Source organism: Metopolophium dirhodum, chromosome 1 (assembly GCF_019925205.1).
Source record: "Metopolophium dirhodum isolate CAU chromosome 1, ASM1992520v1, whole genome shotgun sequence".
Classification (NCBI taxonomy): Eukaryota; Metazoa; Arthropoda; class Insecta; order Hemiptera; family Aphididae; genus Metopolophium; species Metopolophium dirhodum.
Window position 1 is genome coordinate 126,882,597 of NC_083560.1, and position 23,983 is coordinate 126,906,579.

At 27.4% G+C, this 23,983-nt stretch overlaps 1 long non-coding RNA gene across 1 annotated transcript; it reads right to left on the reverse strand.

Moving 5' to 3' along the window:
• Positions 1-20,519: 20,519 nt before the first annotated feature.
• On the reverse strand, positions 20,520-22,670 carry LOC132936560 (uncharacterized). Its single transcript, XR_009663479.1, has 5 exons — positions 22,471-22,670; positions 22,301-22,347; positions 22,084-22,191; positions 21,836-21,961; positions 20,520-21,776 (listed from the first exon to the last, which is right to left on the reverse strand). It is a non-coding gene; the product is annotated as an uncharacterized LOC132936560 (long non-coding RNA).
• Between the last annotated feature and the right edge of the window lie 1,313 nt (positions 22,671-23,983).

The following is a 23,983-nucleotide window of genomic DNA, read 5'->3' on the forward strand; positions in this document are numbered from 1 at the left end:
TGTACCACTGTATGCAATATGACGTATTATTGTAACATAAATTATTCAAAAGTAAATTACATAAGTATGAAATATTTAAGTTTTAAGTTTTTAATATTTTAGACCTAATTGCGCCAATGATTTATAGCCGGGACCCAACTTACCTATTACCTTTTTATACCCGGGACTCAACTTCCCGCTTTTCCCAAATTATCGCGGACCCAATTTACCTAGCTCCCTATTTATGTTGACGTGATTATTGAGTTATTTTTGGAAAAAGCCTCTTTTTTTAAAATATACAAAATTTTATGCCTGGAAGCACTGAAGCAGTGAGTTTCAAACTGTTATAATCGGTAGCTTTAATTTTTTTAAATAATAAAGAAATGTTGTCATTAAATGCAAGGTCAAACAATGAAATTAAAATATTTTCACATGTTGTTCAAATTAGACAAGCGTGCCATAGATTCTCCATCCCCGGTATGGACTATGGATCAGGGATCGGAAATTGGACTCAAAGGGGTTCCGGATGATTTTTAAAAAAATTTGTCAAGGTCCAGAAAATTTCTTTTGTGTGGCCTTTTCAAGTGGTTCTGGAGAGAAAAATAATGAAAAAACAATCAGCATGAAAGAAAAATATTTTTGGCGGTCCATTTCTCTTCAACGGCCACGGTACGAACTTTGACCACAGACCGCACTTTTCTGGCCCACGCTATTGATATATTATAACGAAAACCAAAGAAATTTATAACATGCAACACAAACTCATTTTCAACCACGTGTATTTTTAGACAGATTTTTAGGTATATTTCAAACTAATTATGATTCAACATTTAATAATTATTCGGTGATAAAATTGTGTTTTGCAGGTAATCGCGCATGGACAATAACTAGTGGACATAATTAGTAGATAGTGAATTTAACATTTGTTTAATCAGGAGACAGCAAGAGCAGATAGCAAGGGCGCAACCGATCTCGGGTCTGGACCCTCCCCCCCCCCCCTTGAACCATACCTATTTGATCTATATACCCCTATTTAAGATAATTGTTTTTATTTATTTAATTAAGAATAATAATATAACATTAATGATAACTGATAATTATTATAGGTACAAATAGTGTAAAAAAGTAAAACGATTCGTAAATTCGTAATTTTCGTGTCCTGTTTTCCCGACAAAGTTATGCGGGACGCATTTTGTCCCGTTTTTCAAGTCTGTCCTGGATTAATCCCGTTTTTCCTTTTGAGATTAATTTTATAATAAAATCGTTTTATTTTGATATTTTTGTATGACATTATTCAATAGAATATTAGAACCTACAGGTATTTTTCAGTGGTATTTTTGGATTCTTGTTTTGACCATTTTAGCAGGTATAAAATATAAAATGAATAATGTCACATTATTATTATTGGTGACGTAAAACGTAGGTACTTATACTGAGCTATACCTAATAATATTATATTTTTATATTATAGTTATATATTATTATTATTATTATACTATAGTAAATCCCACCGGGCATTGACTAGTTCGTTGTGAAATGTGTGCGTGTTGCAAACTATAATATATTAACATCTATTTATATTTTATAATATCCTTAATATTGCATTATATATTAAATGATATTTGTCATTATTATTAACTGTACACGACAGATGAACAGACTGTACTATGTACTCTGTTGATAATAGCCTATAGGTAGTCGGTACTAGCATATTGCAAGTGGGATGGTAAATAGTACAATTAGAAGAGAATATCCACCTATTTGTTTTCAAAATGCCAAAAAGAATGTGCGTTTTCACTCAGAATTATAAATTATAAATCAGTATTTTCTTTTTTAAGAGATGCTGTTGAAGTTGAAAAATCGTTTAGTAGAATATTATGTAATTCGGTATTTTTTATAGAACATGATGGCAGATATACAACAGCATAGGTACTACTAAAATGAAAAAAAAAAATTATTGACATCATAAGACATCATCAGCTACATTGTACTTAGCTGCATTTAATTTGCTTTATTTTATTATATTTAGATGGGTAACTTATGTATATAATTTAATATAAATATACGTATGCATAATCTTAATTAATCAACAAATACCATCAGTATCAAAATAAAATTGATTTTGTCTACCTGGTAATAGGTATTAATATAGTACCTACTACCTATGTATGTGAAAATAATTTTTTTTTTAAGTGTCCCGTATTTTTATTTCTTTTCTATGGCTACTATAGCTGCTCTGAATATTAATGTCAACGTCAGTATAGGTATAACATCTGAAGAAATTATAAATACTTTACCTAGCTAATTCGAAACGTCGTTTGGATTTTATACTATGAATAAGTTTTACTTTTTTTGTAATTACAAAAATATAAATTAAATTATATTATGTATTTTCTCAAATTCTAAAACATTATTAAACATTGATTTATACTGTCATGAAAAATATATTGTATGGATATAGATTATAGGTATCTATCATATTATTTTCTTAATCCATGGTTGAAATGTTCTAAAAAGTATGGACCCCCCACCCCTTGAGAAAATTCTGGTTGCGTCACTCGCAGATAGAGCCACTCCCTTCATCTTAAATTTCTGTTTACCCCACTCCCCTTATAAAGAAGTTTTGTCTAGATGATATAGTCAACATCTATAGAGATATGTTGCACCTCAACAAATCTAACAAAATTACATATTTAAGCTGGTTATTAACACTGCACTAGGCATCGCAATCGCTATTGTGACCATCAAAATTGTGGCCATAATTTTGAAAATACGAACTATACGAAAAATAAATTTTATACTATAGTTTTAACGGATGGTGTGCCTATATTATTTTAAGCAATAGACTAATTGACGAATTGTAATTTTTGACATACAGTCACTTTAAACAAATTTTCTAATTACTTACCTATAGGAACTCCCTACTAACACGGTAGGTACCGTGTTATCTAACTTATCTAGAAAATTCATCAAAAGTTACTAATACAAAGTAACTAATAATAGTTGAACAATTGTCACGATATAGCTGATGATATTTTACTAGAAATAAGTATACCCAAGTCGTATTCCGCGTGCCGGTCGTTATCAATATTATTTATACTAGTCAAGACGTACCTAATAGGTATTTTATTTTAATTTATACATATTATTACAATGTTGTCAATGTTGGTAATAACTAATATTATTTATTAGGTATTATTTGTGTTATTTGTTTTTATGATCGGTAATAAAATAGCATAATAATATTTAAACGAAAATAATTATTACTTTGGGTTATTAAGACAAATAGAAGATCGGTCGATACTGAATGATACTATAATTTATATTATATTTCTTTATAACTCACGAGCATGCGAATAAGTTAATACCTAAACCATGTATAAGAATACTTGACAACGGCATAGCAATATATTTTGCTTTTATAGATGTATTTTTTTGTTTCTGGAACACAGCTATATAATATAGTTTACATTGCAATATATTTTCGGTTGCCTATAAATAAGTGAATTCCGGTAATTTAATCTGACTAATTCGTATACCTCTAGTGTGATCAAAATGTTCCTGTTAATAAGTGAGACACTTTCCAGCATGTTTAAAGAATTGCCGATAATAGTACCTATTAGAATTGAATAAAAGTAGGTATAACAAGTTTAAATTAATTTAATTGTTATGCAAAATTAATATTATTAATATTTAATAGTAAAATAATTTTATTACAAATAGGTATTTGTATTTTATAATATAATTAATAATTATGACCTTACAGTAGATAACTACGTTTTCGAGAAATTTCAGCTTCCCAGAGCTTCAAGTATTTAGGAGTAACAATCAATGGGAACAACGAAATAACTAGTCGCTTGCTCAAAGCGGAAAGGACCTTTTTTGCACTAATAAAATATTTCAAGTCTAAACTATTCTCTAGAGGAACAAAAGTACGCCTGTACACGAGTATTGTAAGGCTGACGTTAACTTATTGGTGTGAAGTATGGCCGATGACAGTGCAAATTTGACGAAAACTTAGATCTTTCAAGAATAGACTACAATAAAGACAATATGTGGATGAGTTTTTGATACCGAAATAAACAAATGGCGTAAAAGAGGAAATAAAATAATAAGGGAAATCATCAAAGTATCTTTCATAACAAGTTAGAAATTAAAAATCGAGACAGGCGCTCTATTGTATACCTATAGTAGGTTTCAAGTATATACTTCATTATTGAGGCTGGTTACTGTAATGAATGAGTTAAATTTAAGATCTGCATTAATACGTAATTGTATACGAAAAACGATTCTGAACGGAAACCGAGTCCGTACATGACCTCTATTTCTAAGGATATTTAATTTATTTTTCTATTAGTAATATAATTTAAACTGCTGATTGCCAAAAACATGGCGTGTATTATAATACAATTATTGTATATTATAATATTATATCATATACTGGTATAATTATTACAAATGTATAAGTTAGTATTGCATTTTCATATAGATACCATAGATTAATATGAATCACAGATTCGTGGTGTAAGTAATTTAAAATTAGTATGCACAACTATAATTCATTACAATAATTATTACCATTAAGTGATACAACCAGATAGTATTAAGATTTGAGGTACCTATATGAATAGTGTTTTATTCTAATATGTGTTCAAGCACTTAAAACTATTATTGAAAACCGACCATTTAAATAAATTTGTCCACAATACGAAACACACATGCGTGTGCGTATAACAAATTCAAATAGATAATAATAATTATAGATATTATAGCAATTTAATGCATAACAAGTTAGCTGTTAAGGTTTGTACCTGATATATAATCACGCTCAAATTAAAATAAAAAAATTCATAATCGTTTTACAGCAAAATAATTATTTCATGTATACTTACATTTTATTATTTTTAACTTATCGTTGCCATTATAATATGTTTATGTTTAAATTTAAAAATACGAAATTATATTTTTTTATTGCAAAACAATTTATTTTTTATTCAGAACATAACGCGAACTCCGCTTGAAATCGTCCGTCAAAAGGCCATAGGGTTTAAAAATATTTAAATATTTAATAAACGATCTCGACACAATCACGCGAGCAGCAGTGTGAGTAAGTCCAGAATAATAATTGCTCTCTTCTTTCTAAAGAAAGAAAAAATAAAAAAAATATGTTTATCTACGAATACATGTTACACGGTTCGCCGATGAAAGGGGGAAATGTATTTTTCGAACAATAATTTCGTTATTACGCAACAATTAAAAGTGGTTATACTACACGACTAGACACCGAACCACTGGACCACTAGTTGTAGGCATAAATCAACATATTTTTAAAGAATGCGCATAATATGCAAATACATCGAAACATCTTTAACTATCGTTTTTCTCGGCATGATAAACGTTTAAAATAATATATTATAATTGTATCTTAAAGTTGACTTTATGCTACGGTGATCAATATTTTTCAGGATAATATTTTTAATGACTATTACTACAAAATACTATAAGAACACATAATATATAAAAAAAAAACATCGGTTAAATTTGGAAAAACATATTTTACTAGTACCACATAAGAATTGAACTCTAATGAAAATTTGGTGGTATTTTTCTTTCCAAAAATTAGCTACCTACCTATACTATACATATCTCTAAAATAAAACTTAAATAAGTAAAATAATTTTTAGAAGTGTTTTTTCATTAAAAATTAAAAACTGTACAAATTATTGAGTTATAATTACTATGTTATAGGCAGTTGATTTTTTTTTTCATCTGGTCTAGTTGACGACTTGTTAAAGATTTTTTTTTGTAAATATATTTTCAAAAACTTTTAATACAATATTATGGTGACGACATATGCAAGATACCTACAATAATTGTCTACCATTCAACTGTTCAAATTTCAATTAATTTACACGCACCATTAATGTGGCAATATGGCCCTATATAATCGCTGTTGTCTCAAAATATATATAAAAAAAAATATACTATAAATGTATAGTTTCAAGTTTCTACATAGGACGACGTGAAGATTGATACTATACGGCGCTCTCTTCATAAATAATAATAAAAACACAGAAGAGTCGTAATATAGTCGTAATAACACTAAATATTATAATAAAATAACGTTAATTATAATCAAGGTCAAATCCGTCCAATGTCTTTTGAAATATTGTATAAAATAATGATTCTAAACAATTTAATTGTTTCATCGCAATATATAGGTACCCAACTACCTAAGTAATTATAATATATTTATATTATATAATATATATTATAATGTACGACGTACGTATAAATATGGTATAGTTGGTGTAGTATAAGGTGATCAGATTTTATTATATTTTTGGTCAAAGGGGGACAGAAAAAAAACCATTTATATAGAAAACAGTCGAATGTGTTGGCGTGAATGCTGGTATCACGGCGATTATATAATATTGACGTCCTCCGCAATATTAATTTGTTAATACTATATCTTTCTTTCTTTTATTATTTTCTCATAATCCGTCCCGGTGTACAATTATAAGTGTCGGAAAAAAAGTGTTTCCTACAGTGGCCTGGCACAGTAGTAGATAATAATATATAAGGTAGAAAACATTTTTCGTCAACAAAATGTCCGTTATGCTTTGCCTACTTTCTGAAAACGGAACATAATATTATTAATGTCCCAACTCCCAAAGATTCCGATGGGCACAACGAGATAGAGAACCAAAAAATAGGACGTATGGTCAGTAAACACTTTAGTGTAGGATATTATACACAGTATGTTATAGAAATATAAAATATTGACAATATTATTGTTCGGGGGCTAAGCCGAATTTATAAAACAACTTATCGGATTTATTTTAATAATTTTGATTTCTCATCAAAAGTTATTTACCCAACTCTGCGGCAATCGATCCTCGGCAACTTAAAGTTCAAGGAAAACCAAAATAATAATCATAATTATCGAGAACTTTGAGTCAACGAATAACATAATGACTTATGAGTTATGACGGCTTGAAGGGGATCGATAATTTCGTGTCATAAATTTTCGAGCTACCTACCACGACTGTCGACAGGTACCTTTAGGTATAATACCTATATATATATATCAGTAATACATTATTATACATACCAGTGCATACCTAGCTTTAGTTATTGTAAGATATAACTAAACTATTTACGATGTTCCTACTAGTTATGTTTCCACTTACGTACCACTTACAAAGTTTGAACATTTGCATGTACCACTTGATCAAATAATCTTTATTTTTGCTTATCAAAACTGAATTAGTAATTTTACATGAACGGAGTTTCGTTTTATTAGAAACTACCAATTTATGACAAATCAAGCATTTAATGCTCAAAAATAAAACAAAATATGTAATAATATTATTTACTTATACCATTCCATTTTTTTTTTTTTATAAAGGGAGATTTCCTACGCGTACCAAATATGAGCTTCCCGCGTACCACAGGTTGAGAAACACTGGTATAGTATATACATGCAAGTATGCAGCATATATTAGGTATGGTATATAGAACTTAGGACCATACAAGAATTTGATTTCGAAACTGTAAATCCTCATTATTTATTCTATTTATTATAGCTACAAAAGTTCTAATGCATTTTATTTCATAGATATAAACAAAAGAGATTTCCCCACGTAATCTAGTGACATATTATATTACAACTGCACGAAGATGTTCTAGATACATATACATATAGCAAACTGTGATTTAGATATTATGAATAATATTATAGTAAGTATAGAAACATTATTAGGAATTTCGGAGATTCTCGTTCTTCCCACTCTCTGATGCGAAGGCCAACGAGACGAGACAAAGCGCCTATGAAAAATGTTAGCTTCGTAAAAAATATTCGGTCGTTGGGTAAGGTATTTACCGTGAGGTAAACGCCGTCGCGTGTATAACTGCCACATTTCCACAATTTAAGGTATAATGCGCAGTATATATAGTAAAATATATATTATACACAGCCTGTCAGCCACACGGGTACAATGCGTATAAACTATCGCTTAAACAACAGTAAACAACAAAACGAGTTAATTTTACTCGGGTTTGGGTACCTTTCGGGTCAGAAAACGTACCCGATATTTGGACAGCCAAGGCCTGACAATGTTATTTTACAAAATAGATTATTAATATTATCTCGAAAATGTAAGATATTTCTTTGAATTTGAAAAGGCGTTAGTGGAAAGACGTGGATGCAGTAATTTCCACAGTAGTGGGAAAAGTTGTTTTGATGAATTTTCAAAATGTGGTGCACTTTTAACAAATCTATAGGCAGTGGACATTTTGCCTCAGTCCACCCAGGTCAAAGATGTTTTGACACAAATATTAACGATACAACTTCGAATTTTCTTACGTAGACGGTACGCGTATAATACCGGCATCACGTATTCGAGTTTATAAGTAGGTACCTACACTATTCGTTAAAGCTCACTAGTTTAATAGTCTATATAAATGGGATACAATGATACATACAACGTACTAAAGTGTACACGTGTTCGTGTGTGTGTTTGAGTCTATAGGTGACCCGGGTGACCCAGTGTCTAAAAAACACTCCTGGGCGCGGGTGAGAGCGTAAAGTAAAATATAGTGAAAGATGTTTGATCAATCGGCGAAACGGTCGTCAAGGGTGCACGTCTGGGCTGGGGGAGTGAGAGCAGCGAAATGCGACCTGCAGTTTGATAGGTATACGCGTATAATGTGGTGTATTATATATATAGGTAGGTACCTAAGTATTAATAGCGTATTATCGTTTGCTGTTTCCTCTACCTCAGCCGCGTCGTGTTGTCATTATATATATTATATTATATATATATATATATATAGGTGTAGTATGCGCACTAATATATTATGCCGAAACTGTAATTTATACACACACATATATATATATATATATCATGTACATGTCATCAACCCTTCATCGTTGCAGTGTGCACGCGTAGGTAGGTATATTACCTGTAAATTGTATATATATAACAATAATAATGTTTCAGTGTATTATTATACGAGCGATTTCGTAAAATAGGCGTTTTGTCGACGGGGTGGGTGATCCGGAAACTAGGGGATGCGTGCGTAACGAATTAGCAGCAAAAAAATAAAAAAAAAAAACAAACAAGCGGTATAATATACAATAATAAACGTCGCCGTCGTGTTTAATTAGAAAAAAACGATCGTGGTCGTGACCAAAGTAGGTAAACAGTATAGTAATATTTAAGGTATAATATTATAACCACGCGTTTGCCTATATTCTATAAGGCATAACAACCTGTGTAATAACTAATAACCAGATATTGATATAGGCACAAGCTGTCTAATGAATGTACCTATATGTTTTTGTTTTTACAGGGTAGATATATGTAAGTATATCTATTGTATATTTTTATTGTTTGGTTAAAAAAATAGCTAAGTATTTTAAACCAAAAGGAGACCAAACGATTTTTAGACATTGTATTTTGCATATTAAATTTTTTTCAAATGTATTAGCCATTAAGTAGGCACTAGAATATTCTGATCTAACCAATTATTTTTATAATTTATTTACTATTTTGGGTAATATAAAATAATTATTGTATATAAAATATTAGAATTTATAATTAGGTGTCTATCTATTGAATTGAAGGAAGTTGCTATGGATAGAGAGGAGTGGAGAAATATTTCATTAAAAAACCAATCTACGGATTGAAAAAAAAAATCTATATTTATTTTTTTTTTTTTTGGTGGACACAACTGCATAATATTATGCATTCAAGACTTATAATAAGACTTCCATACCATAATCCTCTGCCCCGTGTTAGCATTTATAACTTTATAATATGATAGGTAGGTACCTAAATAATAAGTACCTTAGAACATATTTTTTTCACGTGCACACAGTAATATTGAACGCATACGAGTAGATATAATTTATTTATTTAAGTATAATCTAGTATAATCTAAATATTAATAATATAATATAAACCTGTTCCGCACGCATTGTATGCCTTTTCGACCGTACGTTTGTTTAGAAATTCGTAGGTTGTGTAAACTGAATAGGTACCTATTTAAATATAATATATTGGCCCACACACATATTTTAAATAAAATCTTTACGATACAAGTGCATAATACCAACTTGAATTTCAAAGACAAAATAATACAATTTGATATCAGTCATATTATATTATATCATATAATATGTAGCTAATATAAATATTTGTATATTTCAGTGTAACCGTTTTGTTTTCGTTTAAATTGATCCGTGGAACGATAAATGGATGAAAAAACATTGGAAAAATCCAAAATATCCAGTTGCCATACACTAACACCATCTCCAGCACAAAAATAGTTAAAATTAAAAGCATTTTAATTTTCCGAGGTTTTCATTGATGAATCATGAATAGACAATTTAACGTATTTTTCATGTTCGTACATTTGATATAATAAATAAAAAAATAACACTAAAATATAATATTATGTTATATCTTATATTATATATGTATATACCTATATAACAACATAATAACAAAACATGTTTTATAACATAATAGTATTAAATGCATCTTAGGAAAACATTAAATACAATTTAACGCATAAACTTTTATATTATAAGTTTATATTAAATAAAATGCAAATGCTACAATTTTCTAGCCCATTATTATGTCATATTGTCACCGGAAACTTTCACTGTGTTTATTTACGTACCTACAAATATTTCAACTCGTTTAATAAAAAATCAAATATAACTATAGGTAGGTTATTATAGGTAACCTTATTATAGTAATGCATTGACCCTTTATAAGAATAAAACATTATTCATATAAGTATTAAAAGAAAAACATCCAAATGCCCAAAATCAATTTAATAGCATTCATTTACTTTAAAAACGTGAAAGTATGGCTTTTTAAACAGGCATAAATTACTCAAAAAGAGTCAATATATTTTGAAAATATAATCTTTCTCAGAAAATTATAATGTAAACATTTGTGAAAATGTCTTCGGCTATTTGTTTTTAAATTACAACGAAATATCAAAAATCGATTGATGAGAATAGATTCGTTAATTTACAGGGGTTATACGCTCATACAAAATGAATGTTACATAATATTGCAGTAAACTTTTATTTTTGTTAAAGATAGAAAAAATAATAAAAAGGATTTCGCTCTGCTGTACAGTAGGTTATAAGTGAGTCACTGTATAATGGATGGTATTAAATTTGAATTCAATGATTTAATGTCATTGCATATGAAAAACGGATCTGAGCGGTGGCGGTTTGCCAGTGCGTGGATATTTAATATTATATTTATATTGTTATTGCTTATTATTAATACGGTAGCCGGTAAGTTTAATTAATATTATAAAATTATAACAAAATAACTAAAATCATTTTTGTTGGTTATTTAATATGTAATTTCCTCCAAATTTTAACATAAAATGTCTATAAAAAAATCAGTGTTTTTATATTTTTGAGATTTTTTGGTTACAGAATAACCTACTTACGTGAAACCTTGTTGCAAGTTTTCAATCCTTAGCTATAAAAGTTAAATATTTTATTTTATAAATTTAATTATATTTTTAACTACAAAATCATTTTTTAATTTTAAATTTGATAAATGTTGTCAAAAATCGATCCTTAAATGCTTATAAAAAAAATGGTGTTATGTATTTTTCAACTGCTATTTAATAAATATATCAAGAGCCTTGCATAAAATGTTGACTCTTTTTTGACCAACAAATAAAATTTTATTGATAGATATTTATAGAAAAAAAAAACTAAAAAATTGAAGTTTGTAATTTGAAATTGTCAGTAAAAAGATCAAAACAAGTCAAAATATTTCGAATATTTTATTTAGTATAGGAATTAATAAAATAAACATATGATATAAATCTCAAGTGTCTACAATTATTCGTTTTTGAATTACAACAAAATAACAAAATCGCTACACGAGAAATCGAGTGAATATCCAATGTTGTAAAAATTTGAACTTCAAACGCTCATAAAAATTTAATTTGACTTTCTTATAGAAATTATTTTGTTGCTAAAGGTAGATAACCTTATAAGGAATCTTGTATTACATTTTCAAATCTTAGATTCAAAAAGAAAAATTTTTAGAAATTTCTAACTCAAAATAATCTGCACATTTTCGTAATTTTTACGCCTTTTGTCAAAATTCGAACTTTTAATGATTTAAAAAAAAAAATTGTGACTATGGATTTTTAATATTTTCAGATGTCATAGTAACAATATATTAAGAGCCTTGAATTAAATTGTCAAGCTTTTTTACCCAACAAATAAAATTTTATTGACATCCATAGAAACAAAAACTAAAAAAATATGAAACTGAAAATGTCCATAAACAGTTCAAAACAAATTTAAATATTTTGAAAATTGTATCGTGTATAGAAAATGCTAATATAAGCAATCAGTGAAAATTTCAATTATCCACGGTTATGTGTCTTAGAGTTGCACCAAAAACCAAAATGTATTTTGTCAAAAACCGATTTTTCAATTTTTCTTTAATATTTTTATTTTGTTTTTCCTTGCGCTTTTGAAAACTTTGAGGAATTTGACCCCTTAAAGTACCAATACTTGATTCATTCTTTTATCAGAAAAGATACTTTTGAAGAATATCTAAACATTTTGACTGACCTACAAGGGGATGAGAGACACAAAAAATTAAAAAAAACACACATCATTGTAAAATCAATGCATTCATCGCTCTACTCAGAATCTAAAAAATAAGAAAAACCAATCAGCTATATACACATTTTTAAATACTAAAATAGGCACGTGATATTTATTATGTCTGTGATTGCCTAATACTCCAGTATGGCAGTACATAATAGCATTAACTAATAACTACCTACACTCATTGGGGTACAAAATATTCTGCGCAAATTTACTAGCGATCCAGGCGCCGGCGTTTAGGTAACACCAGGGTCGCTAATAAATTCCCGCAGAATATTTTGTACCTCAGTGAGCGATCTACAGTATTTATAATCAATGACAAAAGTATAATATACTTATTATATAGGTCAGGTGCCCATTGAACTTGTAGCTTGTTATAAGTACTCGGAAATGGAAATGGAAATGGCATATGATAATATACGGTCTATTTATTTTATCAGAAATATTCAATAGCAACATTACTTTTCTTCCATATTATTGTTTGCCAATGGAGCTTTTCAGACCATCCACTAAAAAATATGTAGGTACTTTAATTATATCCTAAATTTTAGATTCTGAGCGAAGCGATGAATGTATTGGTTCTACAATGATGTGTGTTTTTTTTTTTATTTTTTTTTTATTTTTGTGTCTGTCATCACCTTTTAGGACAGTAAAAGTGCTTGGATTTTCTTCAATAGTAACTTTTCTGATAGGAAAGTGAATCTAGTTGGTACTTTGGGGGGTCAAAAGTAAAAATTTCCCAGTAGTTTTCACAAGCGATGTGAAAAACAAAAGAAAAATTAAGGAAAAACGGGAATTTTTACGCAAAATCTGTTTTCGAGAAAATCGATTTTGGTTTTTGGTGTAACTCTAAAACAAATGACCGTAGGGACATGAAATTTTGACTGAATGTTTATATTAGCATTTTCTATACACCATAAAATTTACAAAATATTTTGACTCTTTTTGAGCTGTTTACGGCCATTGTCAGTTTTCAATTTTTTTAGTTTTTTTTTCTATAAATATCAATAAAATTTTATCTGTTGAGTAAAAAAGCTTGAAAATTTAATAGAAGGCTCCTAGGTTATTGTTTCAAAGGCAGATGAAAAAAATTAAAAATCCTTAATCACAGTTTTTATTTATAAGCATTTAAAGTTCAAATTTTGACAAAATACGGAAAAATCACGAAAAATAGCAAATTATTTTGAGTTGAGAATTCATAAAAATTTTTCTTTTTAAATCTAAGATTTGAAAATGTAATATAGAAAGAAGTTTCTAAGTTTCTAGAAGAAACTTAAATTAAATTTTTATGAGCGTCTGAAATTTATATTTTTACAACATTTGATATTTACTCGATTTCTCATGTAACAATTTTCTTATTTTATTGTAATTAAAAAACGAATGACTGTAGATACTTGAAATTTTGACTGAATGTTTATATTAGCATTTTCTTTACACCATAAAATTTATAAAATATTTTGACTCTTTTTGAGCTGTTTACGGCCATTGTCAGTTTTCAATTTCTTTAGTTTTTTTTTCTATAAATATCAATAAAATTTTATTTGCTGGGTAAAAAAGCGTGAAAATTTAATATAAGGCTCCTGATATATCGTTCTAATAGCAGTTGAAAAATATTTAAAATACATAGGCACAATTTTTTTTTATAAGCATTTAAAGTTCAAATGTTGACAACATTTATCAAATTTATAATTTATAAATTATTTTGTGGTTAAAAATTTATAAATTTATAAATTTTATGGCTAAGGATTGAAAATTTAAAACAAGGCTCCACGTAAATAGGTTATATATAAATTACTTTATTCACAATAATATCATCAAATATACTTGGTAAAATCATAGGCTGACTGACCGTTTTCGCTCAGAATCGTTTTTCTTATACAATGATATTATATCATTGAATTCAAATTTAACACCATCCATTACAGTGACCCACTTGTAACCTACTGTACAGCAGAGCGACATCCACTTACCCACCTTTTTTTTTTTAATGTCACATGCGTTACTAACACTGGAAGGACTGACAATTATTAATATAATAATATTGCTCCTATTAAGCTATAATAATATAATATTGTCGTGCAATATTATATTATAATGTTATATGCCCAGGCCCTGCCCATCCGTTTTTACAATGTATAAAATGGAAAATAAAATTTCCTTAAAATACGCCATAACTAATAAACTCTAAAATGTGTGCGTGTGTAATACTTCATTAATCTATTTTTTATATAGGTAGGTAGATGGGTAGGTAGGTACATAACACGCCATGCTATTGAAAAAATAAGCATCTACGTAATTTTGGTCGAAAACAAAATACAGTTACATGTATTAAAAAAACCCAACGTACCTACAGGCTACGACCTTCCTAGTCTGAATAATCGAATACTTATTGAAATACAGTATTAAATACATATATTATATTTTTAAATTGTATTGCATTGATTTGAATCATTATTATATTATGTAATAAATTTAAATAGGCATAATATTTTACAAACTTTTTTCAGTGGGTACCTATACCCACCCAATTTACTATTACACTGCAGTAGAATTAAATCACGTATAACTTATAAGTACCTAGTACTTATAGGTAACTTACCTAGCTATTTATTATAAATTCAATTTAAGTTTAGGTTAATAGGTTATATACTTGGCTAGTTAATAACTTGATACTTGATAGTTTTTTTTTTTTTTGTACAAACCTGGTAAGCAGTCTTGTAAAAGATACTTTTTTAAAAATATTATTCAAATACAGACACGGATAATTGTTTAAAATACGTATTTGTGTACCTACTTATAAATTATTTGAATACTTTTACTCAAGTAGGTACTTTACAAGATTGCTAGTAAGTATAGTATTCAAAATGATATTATTTGCGTTACGTCCAATTCGTCAACATAATATTATAATATTACGTATTATACAACGGGTACATAACAATAATACTGTGGATTCGGCTCATAATATATTATATTGTATTACAATTTTGTCCCAGTCAATAAATTCGTAACTTTTAAATGGCCTGATTAAAATATTTAATTATAGGCAGTGTATTGGGAATAGATAACTAATATTTTTTTTTTTTATATATAGGCACCTACACATTAATAATAATTATTAAATATATTGTTTTGTTCAGTCGCAACGAGTTTACGACTAATAATAATATATCATTTTAAAACACTTCTTGTTTGATCTTTGTGATACAAATTCAATCGTTACCTGTAGTTGGATGTAGGTACTCGTTGGTGACGAGAACGGCATCACAATATTATATAAAATCAGTCGTATCCAAATTCGTCGAATTTATATTTAAATTTCACTTAAGTTGCCTATCCAGCTCCTTACTTTAATTATGTAAAAACAAATTATTTGAAACCCATGCTATTAAGTATAACCTAACCAATTACCACCCCTAAATACGGTATCCATCGAGAACCCCCCATCCACTCCCCCCCCCTAAATCAACCCTGCCCAGCGCCCACAAGTGCACTCGCCATATTCACTTTCACGATTACATAATATAGATATAGTCATAAATATAATATAATATAATATATCTTTATTAAATAACAAAAAGAATAATAATTTGTAATACAAAATAAGAATGGCTCAAATAACCAATCTATAATGAAATTTACAGTCTCCTGAAATTTCATATTACCTATGTTAGCATATTACCTGTATTCTAATTTCTAATCTTTAGTATTTGGTACCAGGTAAATAAATTGGTACTAGGTAATGATTCATATTACCTACCTATAATATACCTATACATGGGAAATAGGTAAGGTACCTACTAATTATTAAGTTAATTCTTTCTTGATTTTTACCTTGACCAAGGTGGATAATTTTCTAATTAACTTAATGACTTAAAAGTACCTACCCATTGTAATAACTTAGCTTATTCCAGTTGATATGAAATAAAATACATTAAAGTTAAAACCCTGTTTGTAGCATTAACTTTTGTTTTTTTTGTTTTATTGTTTAATCAAGCTGTGTACAATTTTTTAAAATAGATATTCCTTATTTGAATAAATTTGTTCACACTAACATAATATGAAGGAATAGCCAATAAGATGCAGTTTAAACAAAATGTTTGATTATTAGGTACCTATAGGTAGTTGAAAAATTTGAAAGTTGCATTATTAATGTGACCCAGGTGGTAATTTAAAAAGAGTGAACTTATTTTTAACTGAGATGAATCAATATTTTTCTCCATATTGCTTAATTTTTTTAGAGTAAAATATATTTTATGTTAATACTATTAATTAATAACTTAAAATTCTGCTTGTAAGGAGTTCTGTATAGGCAATATTTAGACTAAATATTATATAATATTGGCTAAATTGTATTGATCAATCTTCATTTTATAATGCCATTAACCCCGATGATGTGATTTTCGTATTGAAACTGATTTTAACATCTTAGTAAGTTAACTTCCGATGCTACAAAAACATTTTCCATTTATTTATCGGAAGAAGCGTAATCAATGTTGAATAACTTGTAGATCTTTACAATATTTTGAGTAGAATTGTATTAAGTTTAAGTCTGAATTTGTTAAATTTCGTAGTAGTTTCTAATGAAGACAAGATAAGGAATCTAAACCTGATTTCAACATTGTTATCACGTTATTAGATGGATCAGTTGAAATAAAAAAGTTTTTTAGCAAGAAAAATGGGCGGTTTTAAATCTTCTTAACTTGCACACCTTTGCATATAATTTTGTGGGCTCAGAACCAATAGAACCATTTTAAATTTATAGGTATACAATATACAGGTTCAGTTATCAATGGTTTATAATTCATGCTCATAAATAATGATTTAAGCCCATTATTTAAAGAGTTTTCCCGAACTGAAAGGCTCTAAATTATTACAAATGACAAATTTCTTAATTAGGAGTAATCTAAATAGAACATTTCTATTCTTAACTTTAGATGTTCAAAGTATTTGTTCTAAAAAAAGGTTCTATCGGTAATCTATCTATTTGTAGAAATATAAATATTTTTTTTGTTTAGTTTGATACATGTTCACAAATAGATACTTCAACTTATTTATAAATATTTAATAATCACATAATTTAATAGGTTCAATAATTGCAAAATATGTCACATATTATAATATAGTAACTTATTAATTATTAATTATGTCAAGATAAATTCAGCTAGGTATTTTATACATTTTAGCTACTCTGATTGCCAATTATTTTATGAAATCATATTATAAATAATTCTTAGGAATGTTATAAAATATTATTTTAGTAACAAAATTTAAAATAGTAAAATATGAAAATATTGGTCATTAAAATAAAACCATTCTAGAAGAAAAATATGAAGAAAAAATATTTTTTAAATGTTTAAAAATGATTTAGATACAAGTGTTCAAATACTTAACATAACTGCTAATCAAATAAAATATGGTATTTTTAAAGTACAAGAAAAAAAGAATTATTCAAAGGATATAATACATTTTCTATATACGGTAATATTAATGATAACATAATATTATAATGGTTAGTAAAAAATGTATAAACTTAATGTATTTTAGGTAATTTATGAAATAATATTTGAGTTATTCATTCAGCTCGAGTATTTAAATTAACTTAAATAAAAGTACACTATTTTAAACATTATAGTAAAAATTAAATAGCAAATGCCTATATACACATCTTTATTTATACCTATAAAATCTGATAATTTATAAAAAAATTATACAGTTTGGTAAATAATTAAATTAATTTAGTTATAGCTAAGTCATACACATTTTTTAATAATTTTTTTTTAGCTCATAAATGCATACATAGTTAAGTAATCTTAAAGACATAAATATAATGTCTCTGATAATTAGATAATTTGTATTAATTAATATTGTTTTGTTAATTATATTAGTATAATGTACAGTCAATATCACCTTTAACAACCATCAATGCACCTTTTAAAGTATGTCATTATAGCTCAGTGGTTTTAAACTCAAATTACTAATGGGCCATACATTTGTACGTCAAAGGTTTGCGGGAAAACTCCATTTTACAGTAAATACAAAATAAATGAAGTTTGTGCTAATACTGATTATAACTACTTATTATAATGTAATTGCGTTTAATATTAAGTACAATAAAAATTTACATATTAATTTATTGTTTAATAATTAATTATTTTTATTCAAAAATAAATTTAAAAATGTATAAGAAATAAAATGTTTATGCATGTTGGCAGACTACATGTTTGAAACCACTGTTATAGCTGATAGTCATTACAAATGAAAAGTGGTAAAAAGAAAAATTTAAAATAAGTTTAATTACATGACATATTTTCAAAGTTCATTTACATGTGTATAATAATACACCTATAAAAGGTAAAATAAAAAATATATAATAATATGTCATAATTACAGAATTTTCCCTATAGCAGCATCATAATAACCATATGATGCACTTTATAATATTGATATAAGTCAATTTTGCCAAGACGTTCTACAATAAGTTGTTACTTCCAATATGTAATTTTAAACCATGGTGTTATAACTCTTAAGTAATATCTACTGTATGTCAGGTTCACTAATACCAATGAAAAATCTCGTCAGTAATGACTGTTTAATTGCCAATCCGACCACCATAAACAAAACATTGAATTTTTAGTTTTTTTTACTTATAACACTAAAGAAACGAGTTGATCTTTATTTATTTATAATAAACATGTTATACACTTTAATATTAATATTACTATATTGTTTCTATAAGTGTTGAGTATCTGATAAAAAAAAATGGAAGATTCATATTTATTATGATTATTAAGTATTTATTAATAATTTGAGTGCCTCTAATTTGCTTTTAAACCATTGTTTTTTTAAAAATAATATATTTTTGGTATATAGTATAAACTCTTTATAAAATAAATAATAGTAATATAATTTATTACAACATAAAATATATTAGTATGTACCATTGGACAATTCTGTTATTAATATTAATTTATTATTAAGACAGTAAATAATATAGTTTATAGTAAGTTTACAAAGTATATAACTACTGTTGTGTCTTTGTATTTGACTAAAATATAATATAATAATAGGAATTTAAGTAATTTTGTATTTAAATTGTAATTTATATACTTATATGCATAATATATGTTTTCTAGAAATCTGTAATTTTAATCTTTGACGGATAGACATTTTCAAACTCCAAAATGCATTCATCTTTGATCAATTTACAGTATTGTACATTTATACTATTTAGACAAAAAGTTTATAACAATATTGCTTTGATGAGTGAAAAAGGGCAAATATGCAAAACAAAACGTTAAATATGAACTATTGAACTCTTTATACAATGAAATACATTTGTACATTTAGTTGGGTTTTCGATAATTATATAAAGTTGCTATCTCCTATAAGTACTTGCATATTATTTACTTGATAAATACTAAATAAAATTAATGTATACTTATGTAATATTATTATTAATCTTTGAGTTTAAGAAAGATAAAAGTAACTTATGAACTTACATTTCAGGGTATGTAGTTATTACAATAGTTATAGTGGTGATACAATAGTCGTACAAAAGTTATACAATAGTGATACAATAGTTGTTAGATATTCATACATTTTATTCTTCTTATTTATTTATTATTTATACTTATGATTAACGTCAAACGGCTTTTTAAAATACAGCATAATAGTCACAAGAAATACAATGGTAAAAGATAAAAACAGTCAACAACTTATGAAACGTTATACTTATACTAACTTAACTTATACTAATTTGTAGGTCAGTACATGGTAACTATAATATTATGCTTGAGTACTTAACCTATTACAAATATAAAATTAAATGTGCAAGTACATTATATTTTTTTTTCATATATATATATATATATATACATTATTACATATTTGCATATCTATCTTGTAATCTATTGGTCTGATACATATGCCGCTCTATTTATTTAAATTATCATTTAACACGTTGGCGACGAGCGCCGTTTTTGCTGTTCTGTTCATACTGTTTATAAAATTAAAATGGTAAAAAATCCACTTGTAGCGACACCTAGTAGACAATTTTGGTATCAGTCGATTTGTCTGACTGAGGTGAACACATTTCTGTAATAATATTTGCGGGTGTCACCGGTGACACCCTCGTCTACAAATAATGGAATGGAAAAATACCTTAACTTACAATATAATTGCATTTTCAAATTGGGAAGTTGACTGAAGTGACAAATTATATGGGAGTCACCGGTGACACCCACCGTTTAGAAAAAAAAACTATTTGGGTGTCACCAGTGACTCCCTACATCGTCAACGTGTTAAATAAATAATTATTGTTATTTAAAGTTTAATTTTATTGTTATTTATTTAGTTTACTTTTATTGTTTTTTAAAGTTTAATTTTCTAACTAAAGCATGTCTATTCAAATGTGAAGAATCTCATTGAACCCTCTGGCTCCCAGTTATAGGTATAGTCTAAACTATTTAACTTAAATTCTTTAATTAGAACATATATTTTAATTTAGATTCGTCTTACATAGTTTATCTAATTGTATTGGTCCCATATCCTTTATAATGTAGTTAAATATGCATTTGATAATAGTAACATCGGCTATTGGGTCGTGACTATGGATTTTATGGTTTACTAAACAAATTAGATCATGAGTTTCCATTAAATTTAGCATTCTCCTGTTTTTTGGATGAGATTCTGTTATGTCAAGAAGTTTTTAATTGAAATAATTATCGTTGTAATCACTATAAGTGATATGCAAAATTTTTTTTTTTATCAAATTGTAATCGGGTTATTATATGCTTGTCTGTTGTACCATTACAAAAAACTATGATTGGTATTCAACCGTCAGTGTTTAAGTACTTTTTAAGGTATACAGTTGACAGAGTTGTCCCTCCCTCGAGTTTTAGAATAGACTCTAATTGCCCCAATAATGGTATTAATAACTCTGCACTGTTCCTGAATATCTTACCAACACTACGCATCACTTGCTTGATTTCTCGATGCTGTAACATCTTCAGTTTATTGATGGTGGTCAACACGATTGTCTTGACCTCTTAGTAATTAGGTGTTTTTTCTTTTCCTTTTTTAAAGCAAGTTTAAATCCAAAACAACAAGTCTTCAGGCCCTGCAAATTATTAATGCAAATTAGTATTATAATAAAAAAAGTTTCAAAATAGATTTTACTTCAATTTTCAAATTTACTTCAATCTTCAAATTGACAATTAGTATTTTCATGCGGCTTCAATGTAGATGGTCTTTAGATGGCAAAAAAAAAAACAAGAACACAATTCCGCCTTGCAGGTAAGTACACTGTAAACATAGTAATTGTTACAAATAGTTCAGTTTTATTTCAGTAATGAGGATACGGTCTTGAAGTGGATGTACACTTTAGCAGTCTATAAAATCTACAAATCAAACACTCTATTTCTTACTAAGTCATTGTTAGTTGGATTCTTGTCTGGCAAACACAGATATACATCAGCACAGTGGAACTTGAGTAACCAGATTGTCGTTGGAATTGGTGAAACAACAATTGATGACTGTTAAAACAGTGATAAAATATTAAAATGTATATTTAGAATAAATATTATATTCAATCGACAATTTGGCAATAAACTGAACAGATTATAGGATAAGTACTATACCTACTTATTTTACAGAGAGCAGCATCGTTGTCGACATTGGCAAAGCTTTACCTACAAAATATATTGATCATTTAATATTCTTTAATGAATAATGATCTTTAAGGGTCTTGGAAGAAAATCAAGATTCGAGAGCGCGTGCCGCCAAATGTTTAAATACTTTAAATAAATACTTACATATCATTTGAAGTATTTGCTCAGCAAATTTTTATGTCACGTTCTGCAGTACTGTACTACTGTGTAGGGAACTTAGTTTACAGTTTACTGTTATCATTTGTCTGTTATCATCACACAAATAAATTGTGGTTGGCGGCAGATTGTTAATGTCCTCGAGATCGTTATAAATAGTCGAATGTCGATTACAGCACCAAAAACTTATATATTTTATTATCTGTCATCAGTGTTATCAGTTTATCATATAAATTTTAGATTCTGAGCCACAGATATTATATTATATCCAACGTGTATTGATACACCTTGATTATATCCTATAATCTTAGATCGTATACTATGGATATATCTGTGTTCTGAGCGGAGCGATGAATGTATTGATTTTACAATGATGTATGTTTTATTTGTGTCTGTGTACACGATAAGTCAGGTAGTCGAAATAATGCTTCAGTATCTTGTTCGATGGGAAAGTGAATCTACTTGGTACATTTTAGTAGGTCAAAATTTTAAATTCCTAGTAGTTTTTAAAAACACCGAGAAAAACCAAGAAACATGACATTTTCACTGGTTGTTTAAATTAGCATTTTCTATACACGATAAAATTTAAATATTTTGATTGGTTTTGAACTGTAAATGGACATTTTCAGTTACCAATTTTTTTAGTTTTTTTTTTCATGAATATCAATAAAATTTTATTTGTTGGACAAAAAAGCTTGAAAATTTAATACAAGACTCTTAATAATATATTCTAGGAGAACACAACACGCACTTGATCCATACCTTCTTCAAATCCATCGGCATTGACACAAAAATTTAATGTAAAGATAGAACTACACTGCTAAAAATATAATGTAATTATACAATATCACTGTAAAATCCATATATACCACAATTGTAATGTAAAATTAATTTAGAATTTAGTTATTTATTTGTATATTCACTAATTAACGATAATGTAACCACAACCACAGGCTAATGACCTAGCTGTTGAAGCCTTTAATAAAAATAAAAAAAAAAAAAATTATATTGTTACATTAAAATTTGAAAAATATTAAAAATCCCGTTTTTTTATCACCATTTAAAGTTTATATGTTGACAAAACAATTAAAAATCACGAAAATGTGCAAATTATTTTGAGTTAAAAATGAATAAAATTTTTTTTTTTTAAATCTAAGATTTGAAAATTTAAGACAAGATTTCTTATAAGTTTTTCTATCTTTATCAACAAAAAAATCTAGCCAAAAGTCATATTACATTTTTATGAACGTTTAAAGTTTATATTTTTACAACATTGGATATTCACTCAATTTATCATGTAGCGTTCAAAAACAAATGACTGTAAATACATGAAAATTTGACTGAATGTTTAAATTCTCATTTTCCATACACCATAACATTTTAAAAATATTTCGACTTGGTTTGAGCTGTTTACAGACAATTTCAAATTTCAATTTGTTTAGTTTTTTTTTCTATTATTGTCAACTCAATTTTATTTGTTGTGTAAAAATGCGTGAAAATA